We start from the raw sequence: 12,152 nt of genomic DNA on the forward strand, positions 1-12,152 counted from the left end.
CGTCAACTAAACGATACGGTGTGGCCTTCAACAAAGGATAGAAACCTAAAAACAGCACCAACGGGAGCTGCAGCAAGGCTGAACCTCCCCAAGGAGAAACCCAGAGGGATGGGGGGAGCGGTGTTAGGAGACCCAACTAGTGGCCTAACCAAACTTAATTTGGCTGAGGTGGAACCAGTACTGCTTACCGGTATGGTTGTCCTTAATCAGAAGATTAACTGGACCTAAAATGCGCATAATCGTACACGGACCCAAAAAACTGGGAGTACAATTACCAATGCTGCCAACACATACATGCCTCCCGGGAAAATTACGGCCATACGTCTGATCTCTCAGCTTACCCCTGAAGGCTCGTCGATTACGGCTACAACGACCAGCTTGTTTGTTGTTGGCTCTGAGAATATTGAGCCTCGCACGATGCCAATTTTCCTTTTCAACCTGAGGAGTGATCTGAGCAGGAATTAGGTCCTGAATCTCCCATAAGTTCGAAAGGGGGGGATTAACAGGATAAGCAAACATCAAGGGAACCGGAGTAGCCTTCAGAGCCTCATGGCTGGCGGTATTGAAGGCAAAGCTAACCCTAGGGAGACTAGAATCCCACTTACCTGACGGCTTCTGTTGAAAGATGATCAATGCGGATTTAAGGTTATGACTGACCCTTTCTGCAAAGGACCTCTGCAGATAATACGGAGTGGTACTTACATGCTTAACACTGCTTTTAAAACAGAAGGCCTTGAAGGGAACTGAAAGAAAGGCCAGTGCATTATCACTAACGACTTGCTTAGGGGATCCAAAAACACTACGTACGTTAGTTAAATGCGCAAAAGTGGTAGCAGCAATCACATTACAACTCTAAAGAACCCAGGTAAACCTCGAAAACGCGTCAAAAATAATTAATACATACCGATGGCCTCTTTTGGTGCAAGGTAAGGGCCTCACATAATCAGTATAGGGTTTGTCCATAGGGCTATATTAAAGCTCAGAACTAAGGAACCCCTGGTGAAGAGCGTTATTCGGTTTGGCCACACGACACCATTTCCTCAACGTCTCGTTCAATAGATGGCAAAGTCAGATGCTCATTATTCTTCTGCAAGGTTTATAGGTTCCCAAATGCCCGCCAATCATCGAGTTGTGAAAATAATGGAAAACCGGGCGTATTAGGGTGCTTGGTAGACAGATCGTAACCCCCTTGGTACATCCCACCCTTTTACACCAAATGCTTCTCCTGATAATGTATTCATTCAAATGCTCGCCCGCCGAAAGCCGTTTCTTAACCGGTCCCCAAGTGGGGTCCTGATCCTGATGGTTGGCAAATATCACTAAACATATGAGGAATAGCGCCAGACACGACATAACTAAGATTGCCTTCCCCAGCTTCTTGTGCACCCTCACTAGATGGTTGTTCGGTAAACATACGGCTGAGGATGTTCGCGAGCACATTCTCAGTGCCTGTAATGTGCTCAACTTAGAATTGAAACGCCAAATTGCGTACCGCCCACCTCGCGATTTGGCAAGTTTTACGTGGCCTGGCTAGCACCCAAGGCTTGATTACCGGCGCATTTCATTTAGAGGAGCCGCCAATTGAGCAAAATTATGGACAAAACGCGTAAAATAATTCGCCAGCCCTATGTACTTGGTAATTCCTCGCTTATAAATGGGCGGCGGGAGGGCTCTCAAGGCTTTAGTCTGCTCCTGATCGATGCAAATACTCTCTCCTGATACTAAGTGACCTATAAAGGATACCTACTTCCTGGTTAATGTCACCCTATTGGGTTTAACAGTCAAATCGGTCCCCTGCAAGGTAGACAAAACTTGCTGGATATGTTCCAAATGCTCTTGAAACGAACGACTATAAATCGCCAAATCGTCCAGGTAATTGTAAACACAGTCTCCAAGAATATTATCCAGCAATCGAGTAAGGATGGCCGCGCCAATAGCCAAACCAAAGGGGACCCTATGAAATTCAAACAATCAGTACAGAACGCTGTAACGGGTTTACATTCTTCAGCTGAGGGAATCTGGTAATAGGCTTGATTCAGGTCGAGCACAGTAAACCAATTGCCCCGGCAAACCAAGTAAAAAAGATCAGATAAAGTAACCGATTTGAGGACAACCTTCTTATTTAGGCGACGGTAGTCAACAACAGGCCAAAACCCAAGCCCCCCTGATCCTTAGGGATGAGGAACATAGGGGAGGCATAAACGGATGTAGAAGGCCTAATAACTACCTGCTTAAGAATTTTTTGGACATCTTTTCCCTTAGTATCTTCATCTTAGGCGGTGAGAGGCGATATGGGAAATGCCTGGCGGGAATATGGTTAAACAGATGAATATGGATGTAAAGAACTCTAGTAACCCTGAGTCTATCACAGAGAAGCTCTGGGAACCTCTCCAACAATCCCCTTAGTTCAGAGGCCTGCTGGGAAGAAAGATGGGTGACATCAAACTCACTATCCTTAGCATCAACAGCCAACAATCCCGCATCTCGATGCACCTTACGATTACTACAATCACAGAAACCACGTTTCTGACCAGAAACGAACTTAACGGAAAAGCTGTACCCTGAATAATCCAAGACAAGACCAGTTTCACCGATAAAATCACATCCCAAAATCAAATCGACTGGCAGCTCCTTAACCAAGGCCAAAGGCATGGGCCATGAGAAATCCCAAACCAAGATACTCCCTCCAACCCAACCATGCAGAGGCAACACCTGCCTGTTGGCAACGCGACATCTCTGCTCTGAGGAAGGGACTGGGCTAAGTCTCGCAAGATGACCAAATTCAAGAAACCTACCCAAGATCAACAATGAAAAGGAGCTACCTGAATCCAAAAGGTCACATAATAGGTTCACCACCTACTCGAGAACAAATATAAGGCAGTAGGGGTGGTGATTGAGGACACGGGCACAACAGGATTTAAAGGCTCGACCCCAGGTCGCTGCCCAGCCGGGTGCCATTTATTGACACTGTGTGCCTACGGATGAGCGCAAACACGAACTAAATGCCTTGTTACACCGCACCTGAAACAACGCCGCAATTCTCTTTTAGCAGAGTCAGCTGGTGTTGGTAATCCACAGTTCTCCTCGGTGATGCCCACAGGGTGAACCTTAACCTCATGGTGTCTATTTTCCGAGAGTAGCAACGCGGATGTCGCTACAATGCGGGCACGAAGTTCTTCCCAAGTGGAGGGACGACCACGAAAAACAAAATGTGACTTATCCGCCACTCTATTCCCCTCAAGACAACAGAAATTATCTCTAGTTCTGGCAAGTCGACTAACAAGACTAAACAGGCAGTCTTAACCCTTTCCATGTATTGATGCAACTCCTCCCTATTTTGCTGTATCTGCCAAATATAGCGACACTCGAGCTGTTTACGAACTCCCGTGGTCAACCTTTCGTTGATCACAAGCTCCCTCAACTGTTGCAATGAAAACTCTTTTGCCATAGCTCTTGATACCAAGGTCCTCAATTCGCCTCTAGTTAAAGGATACAATAGAGACAAAATTACCTGACTGCTAACCATTTTAATAATTGTTCTGTGGACTCACTCGACTCTTCCATTTCCTTCAGAGTGTGCTGGTGTAGTCCTTAACTGTGTTATTTGCATTAGCTTACAAGTCTGTTTAAGTAACTCACTCATAAAATTCGTTCCGTGATCAGTAATTATACTTAATGGTGATCCAAACTTTAGAATCCATTCTTTTACAAAAACCTTAGGTATAGTCTCAGCGCTCTGATCAGGTATTGATATCATGCGAAGGTATCTACAGAAATGACCTGTCTTTGTTAATATATATTTGTTTTCATCTTTAGTCTTAGGTAACGGTCCTACGACATATAGTCCTACTTGTTCAAATGGTTCAATTGTCTCTGGCAATTCTTGCAATGGTGCTCTACTTTTCCCTACATTATTCCGTCTGTTACAGAGTCACATTGTGAAACAGACTCAAAATCGTCAGCTTTGCAGCTTGGCCACCAAAATATTTGAGCTATTTTTATGTTTGTTGCTTTTTTACCTAAATGTCCTGATAATAAAGAATCCTCTTGCTCTCTCAAGATTTGCTCTTTCATGCTTTCTGGAATACCTAGGTTGTTTCCTTTACTAGTGATTTTGTACAATAAGCCATCTGTTTGGACAAAATGTTGATCATTTTGCCATAATTTGCATTGTGGATCTTCTTCTTGAGCTACCTTTAACTCTTCATGTCTACTTATTGTAACACAAACATTGACTTTTCGACTTAATGCATCAGCATTCACATGTTGTTTACCAGGTCGGTGAACTCACTGTCTTAATGTCCATCTTGTTAATCTGGAACCTGGATCCCTTAAGTTCAGTAACCATTTAAGTGTGACATGATCTGTAATAACTGTAAATTCTCTTCCCGTTAAGAAACATCTGTTATGTGTTACACCAAAAACCAAAGCACAAAGCTCCTTCTCAGTAGTAGTATAATTACATTCTGCTTTGTTTAATTATCTGGAAGAAAATGAGATTGGATGTTCATGACCATCAACTTCTTGAAAGAAGATTGCTCCTAAAGCAAAATTGGATGCATCTGTTGAAAGAATAAAAGGTTTACTGAAATCCGGATAGGCTAACACTGTGGCTGTGGCTACAGCAGTTTTAAGATCTTCCATTGCCTTTTTGAATTCTGTAGACCAATGAAATGTGGCTCTTTTCTTCAGTAGCTGTATGACTGGACGTGCTATATTCGCATATCCAGCTATAAATCATCTGTCGAAATTTGACAATCCCAAGAATGATAGTAATTCTTTCAAAATCTGTGGTTAAGGAAAATTCTTTACATCTTCAATTAATTTTGGATCAGGGTGAACACCTTCACTGGTTATAACATGGCCAAGAAAGTTAACTTTGTGCAAAATCACATTTATCTATTGATAAACAAACGTTTGCGCTTCTTATACCTCAAAAACAGCTTGTAGGCTCTCATTATGCTGCTTCATGTGTTCACCAAAAAATATTGCATCATCAAAGTAAACAAGTGCTAGTGCTGGAGTGAGCCATCGTAAAACCGAATCCATAAAATGTTGAAATGTAGCTGGAGCATTAAGAAGTCCAAATGGCATACGAAGATACTTGTGTCCCCCCTGTTGCAGTTATAAATAATTTTGCTTGATCATCTGGATCCACTGTTAATTGGTAATAACCACTTGTTAAATTACATACTGAAAAAATTCGACATCTGCCCAAGTAATACAAGGTTTCCACAAAATTTGGTAAGGGGTAAATATCGGGTGTGGTCACAGCATTCAAAGATCGATAATCAACACAAGAAACGGAACTGTGATTCTCCAGAAATTGATTTCTTCTTTTCAATTACAACAGGCGAACACCATAGTGGCTCTCAAGGATCTCTTGGTTTTATAATTCCGGCTTCTAATTGTTCTTAAACCATGTCTTCTACCAACTCTTTTTGACTGAGTGGTATTCAGTAAGGTTTCTGTGTGTTTAGGGCTGCATTCCCTGTATGAATACGATGCTGAACTAAATGAGTGACAGGTAAATTTGCACGTTCTTTGAATAAATCTGCATACTCCAACAAAACAGGTGCTAAAATCGTCCGTTCATCAGCTGTTAAATCTTCTATCTTCTTCCAAATCTTGCACTTCAGTTCATTAATAACTTCGTCTCCTCGTTGCAATTTTGCGGTACTGTTACAGAAATCTGTGTTTATAACTGCAGCATTTGTTACCTCATCTGGAATCCGTATTACGTCATATTTACTTACGTTCGACACTTCAGCAACGTTAGTTTCTCGTGTCAAAACAACATATTCATTGCTCATATTCGTTATTGTAACGAGGACTTTTGCGACATTCTGTCTCACCATTGTAACGACACCGACACGTCTAGCAACATAACAATACATCTCGGATTGCTCATTTAATAACAAAGTTCCTTCCTTGCACCGGGGTGACTTAACATTAACGTAGATTGTCTTTCCTGCTCCCTTGGGATTTTGCTGAGGCTCATCAATTTGAACATCGACTTGGATGGTTTGAACTGATGCATCGTTTGAGCGGTCCATTCCCACTACGTCAGTATTGCTGCTGCTTTGAGTATGATCTGAAGAACGATTTCCTAGGTTACAATTGCTACGGCACAGTCTGATCTTTCTTTCTGCGACAAATATCTCTGCCTCGATAGCGGACAAAAAATTAAATCCAAGTACACTGTCAAATGCGTTTCGTTATTTGAAACTACTTGCACCTTTGCTGTGTGTTTATCTTTACCTTTATTTTCACCTTCATCTTGGCCTTAGCCAAGAATTAAATCTACGTCAACTTCTCCATAGTTACGTAGCATTCCTCCCTTTAATCCCCGCACTTTTAACAGCGACGGTTTCAATTTATCCCGTTTATCTATGCCACACAACATTAATGAGGTCTGTGCTCCTGTGTCAATAATTAGTTTGATGTTTCTCCCACGATATACAGCACCTATCACGAAGTCATTTTCAATCTGCTTTTCACTGGAACTAACAGGAATCACTGTTTCTGGAAAAGGGGCGGACTGAGTGGTGGCTCGTACGTCCCCGTACTCGTTTAAAGATCTGGCAGTTAGTCTGGTGTTCGCATTACCTTTCGTCTTGTTGCAACAATCTCTCGAAACATGAACCTGCATCCCGCAATGATAGCAGATTCGATTCCCTTTACAATCCTTATGGTTGTGACCCAGCTTATTGCATCTGTAGCATTGTACTGTTGTGTTGAAAACTCTGAGTTCTTGTTTCTGCATCTCATTCGGTCGTCTTAGTGCTTCAATGAAACCAACAGCTGATTCTACTGCTTCCTGAAACGTTTTACACCGTGACAATCTAACAGATTTGCTTACTTCCTCTCCGTGCAACCCATGAACGAATGTGTCCAAGACTCTGTGGTCGACTTCGAACAACTGAATACGATTTTCATTTTCATCTTCTACTAACTCGTACGTTTGAGCGTCGATGTATCGAATTCTGTCGGCAAACTGCTCGATTGATTCGTCTCGTCGCATTCGCAAACTGTAAAGCTGCTCTCTCTGAAATCTGATCGAGTTTTAACGTTTAAATCTCTGAGCAACAATAGTTCTAAACTCATTGTAATCTTCTGTTTTCACGCAAGTAGGCTCTACGCTAATGAAATCTTGTGCTGCCCCTGAATTTTTAATTTTGCAACCACTAGCTTATTGGAATCTGTCCATGATCCTAACAGGGTGGTACCTTCAAGTTTACGAAAAAGACCTTCACATCATCTTTTGATTTCCCTCTAAACACTGGTACTGATGGCAATAATGAAAAATTCCTTATTGTAGTTGTACCTGTACTGCAAGAACTATTATTTGCCAAGTCTTTCAGAATGTTACGCTCGCTTCTTTCTGCTTTTTACTGACGAATCTCTTCTTGCAGTTCATTGATAATATTTTTTAGATAGACAACGTTACTCTGACTGGATTGCGACATTTTGTCTAATTTAACGCCAAAGCATCACTCAAAAGTAAAATAAAAATACATCACTGCCTTCCGTATTCTAGCCAAACTGGAATTGCAGCGTTGGATATCTCTGCCTAGTCGGAAGTTGTTCATGCTGCTGCTGCTGTTGCTGCTGCTCAAAATTCACGTTGTGTTGCTCTTCTACAGGACCGTAGATTTTCCATTATTATCCCACTTCTGATACCACTTCTACAAGTGGGTTGTCTGTGTGGCTACCCTAGATGATGATCACACGAATATTTTGTCAGGATTTGTAAGCGGTGGGTCCTTCAGGTACGACAATACTCGAACACCGAGAGGTAAGTTTAAACAGTTTTATTAACAAAGGCAGATTATAAAACACGCACACTATGCGTACCTATCATCACTGTGTCTCACATCCTAACAGCGGCTAATTACAGTTGTATCGAAAGGCTCCATGGTGGGCTAAGAAAAAGAGACGTATTCGCGCCCGAAGCCGGGCTCGATAGTACTGCACGCTCCGGATGGCGGCCAGTGGCGTACTCCGCATCGCAGTGCGGCCGGAGGAGCGTCTACTGACCGAGCAAATTGTCAGCATTCCAGACAGGCCGGCTAGCGAGCGCGTGTTAACGTACCGTACGGCTCCGCGCAATCCGCAGACCCTTACAGAATTACACTACCGGCCACTAAAATTGCTACACCACGAACACGACGTGATTCAGACGCGAAATTTAACCGACAGTAAGAAGATGATGTCAAATGCAAATGATTAGCTTTTCAGAGCATTCACACAAGGTTGGCGCCGGTGGCGACACCTACAACGTGCTGACATGAGGAAAGTTTCCAACCGATTTCTAATACACAAACAGCAGTTGACCGGCGTTGCCTGGTGAAACGTTGCTGTGATGCCTCGTGTAAGGAGGAGAAATGCGTACCATCACGTTTACGACTCTGAAAAAGGTCGGATTGTAGCCTGTCGCGATTGCGGTTTATCGTATCGCTACGTTGCTGCTCGCGTTGGTGGAGATCCAATGACTGTCAGCAGAATACGGAATCGGTAGGTTCAGGAGGGTAATACGGAATGCCGTTCTGGATCCCAACGGTCTCGTATCACTAGCAGTCGAGATGACAGGCATCTTACCTGCATGGCTGAAACGGATCGTGCAGCCACGTCTCGACCCATGAGTCAAAAGATGGGGATGGTTCAAATGGCTCTGAGCACTATGGGACTCAACTGCTGTGGTCATCAGTCCCCTAGAACTTAGAACTACTTAAACCTAACTAACCTAAGGACATCACACACATCCATGCCCGAGGCAGGATTCGAATCTGCGACCGTAGCAGTTGCACGGTTCCGGACTGCGCGCCTAGAACCGCGAGACCACCGCGGCCGGCAAGATGGGGATGTTTTCATGACAACAACTATCCGCACGAACAGTTCGACGACATTTGCTGCCGCATGGACTATAAGCTCCGAGACCATGGCTGAGGTTACGCTTGATGCTGCATCACAGACAGGAGCATATGCGATGGTGTACTCAACGACGAACCTGGGTGTACGAATGTGCAAAACTTCATTCTTTCGGATGTTTACAGCATCATGATGGTCGCATCCATGTTTGGCGACATCGCTGTGAATGCACATTGGAAGCATGTATTCGTCATCGCCATACTGGAGTATCACTCGGCGTGATGGTATGGGGTGCCGTTGGTTACTCCTCTCAGTCACCTCTTGTTCGCATTGACGGCACTTTGAACAGTGGACGTTACATTTCAGATGTGTTACGACCCGTGGCTCTACCCTTCCTTCGATTCCTGCGAAACCCTACATTTCAGCAGGGTAATGCACGACCGCATGTTTCAGGTCCTGTACTTGCCTTTCTGGATACAGAAAATGTTCGACTGCTGCCCTGGCCAGCACATTCTCCAGGTCTCTCACCAATTGAAAACGTCTTGTCAATGGTTGCCGAGCAACTGGCTCGTCACAATGCGCCAGTCACTACTCTTGACGGACTGTGGTATCGTGTTGAAGCTGCATGGGCAGCTGTACCTGTACACGCCATCCAAGCTCTCTTTCACTCAATGCCCAGGCGTATCAAGGCCGTTATTACAGCCAGAGGTTGTTCTGGGTACTGATTTCTCAGGATCTATGCACCCAAATTGCGTGAAATTGTAATCAATCACATATCAGTTCCAGTATAATATATTTGTCCAATGAATACCCGTTTATCATCTGCATTATTTCTTGGTGTAGCACTTTTAATGACCAATAGTGTATTTATAGAATCACACAAACACTCCATTGGACCATGGGGCTTTCCTCACATTTAGCGATTTCAGCTGGTTCTCAACCTTGCTGTCGCTAATGTCTACGACACACATCTTTTCAGTCAGCCGGAGTTGAAATATTTTCAATATTTATATGCGTTGGGCATGAATACGATTGTACCGTTAAATTCACAGTAGAGGACGAGCCCACTTTGCTGATTTAGAAGTCTCAGTAAAGAGCAATCGAAAGGCAGAATGTTGGACATTGACTATTAGTAGCAATGCTGCCGATATGCACCTGGAATACTTTAATAAATGGTAAATCAAACTCAATTTGGCTGGATGAGGAAAACGAACAATTTTTGTTTTCTAAAAAAACAATTTGTGACTTGCAACGGTAACAACACAATTAAATAGACAAAATATTACTTGGTGTTCACGTCATGCAGGTTTCCTGTGTTATGGTGATAATCGATTATTTCTATACCGCTTAACGATATAATCCATTTTCTGTGATTGTGTCAAAGAAAATGTTAATTGCAGGTAAAATTTTCTCAGTTGTTAACCAACGTCATCTTGACTGTCAAAGGCCTGTGTCACTATCTCTTACAAATCTATCCAACGACGATGATCTCCCTTATCGTAGCCACACGTGAAGATATAGCCATTAGTGATAGGTACTTTTTCTGTTTTTTTTCTGTCTTTTCTTTCGGTTTCTTAGACTTAGCATTCATATCTTTGATGGGGTAACATAGCTGTGTTTCATAATAATATCAAAATGTAACTACAATTTATTTCTTTTTCTCTAACGAATAAATATTTTTCTCATTATTACTTGAATGGGAAGACCTTAAATTACTTTGTTTATTTTATCTCTATTTATCATATTACTTGTGATGTGAAGATCTGCTATGTAAATCGTAGATACAAAAGCACAGAGAGCGATATCTAAAGCACAGTTGAGCAGCGATGTACAGTGACGGATAGTTAGTGACTGTGTGGGCGGTAATATGGCGGACGCAAGTTGTTGGTTTGAGATGCGGAAACTTCCCGAGACCGTGAACTGTTGAACTTTAGAACTGACGATTGGGATTACCATATCAGTACGTAACGAAAGCTGAAGTGATCATTATCTAGAGAAAGATCTCACGGTTTGATAATTACTAAATGGACTGTGCCTCTGTCGGTACTGACAGTGCTAATGCGAGTGAACATTATAGTTACTGCTACCGTGCGTGTGAAACTGCTTTTACATTTAACCGCATCGCGAGAGCCAAGGCTTCATAAACGTGTTAATATGTTTGTCTTCTTAACGAACAACCAAGTGTTTGAAGCCGTAACTGTCTCAACGAACAAAATTACATCTGTGGATCGGTGTAAGAACGGTATCACTGACTAAGTTCGCGGTCACCGTAGTTCTATGCACACTCGACGAACAGTTACATCGCGGTCGGAAATTGTCACGTACAGTGCATAAAATACTGAAACTGGAACTAAGTGTGCATAACGAGTAATGAACTTGTACATGCTAAAACTGTTATATGCTGCTGCGGATGACTTTGATGCCCAATCAAGAAGGGACTTCACCAACATATTTTGACGTAGAAATACGACAACAGGAGTTGCTGTAATAGCTTCGATTGCATCACAAGCCTCCACCAACATCTCAACACGCTGCCACACCTCTCCAGCAGAGAGCAGATAAGCTACATCACCGTTCTCACTCCCTAGCTGAAAGACGTAACAGATTTTCGCAGCTCATACTGTAAATGGTTTGTTTTGAAATGTCTCCTTAGAAAAATTATAAATGACTGTGATTAAACTGACACACAATATTTTTAGCGAAACGCAATCTGACTTTCAAAAATCCCTACAAAAGAATGGCCCTGACTAACAATAACCTATACCTTTCACGAAGCACTTACCTCACAAAAATCTTCGTTACTCGAACTACTGCAATACAGCTAGCGCCAATACTGCCAGCTAAATAAAGGATTCTAACTAATGAAGGCACTAACTACTGATATCATTATCTTTCTGTTGGAAGGACAACATTGCTTCTTCAAGACTGCATGGAAATCCACTACTTCCGTGTGCATTTTCTTTTACTGCACACACTTTGTGCATAAAATTGTAATTAATAGTGTGATGAATGATCAGGACTGTCTTTATGGACTGTGAAAAAATCTTTCCTTTTGACCAACAGTATATCAATAAGTGTGTGCATACGATTTCTTTGTTATTGTAATTATGAAAAATTTTTTCAAATCTGCATCGGCCACTGCCCAAAACAACTTATAAAATTTTTTGTGGGGAGCATGGGGGCTATGTAAGTAGGCTGTTTAGGTTTTTATGTTGGTAACGGCACCTAGCGCTCTGTATGAAAATCACTGGCTGTGCAGTGCGCAGTCTGTGGCTGGTTGG

This window comes from Schistocerca americana, chromosome 1 (genome assembly GCF_021461395.2).
Source record: "Schistocerca americana isolate TAMUIC-IGC-003095 chromosome 1, iqSchAmer2.1, whole genome shotgun sequence".
Taxonomy (NCBI): Eukaryota; Metazoa; Arthropoda; class Insecta; order Orthoptera; family Acrididae; genus Schistocerca; species Schistocerca americana.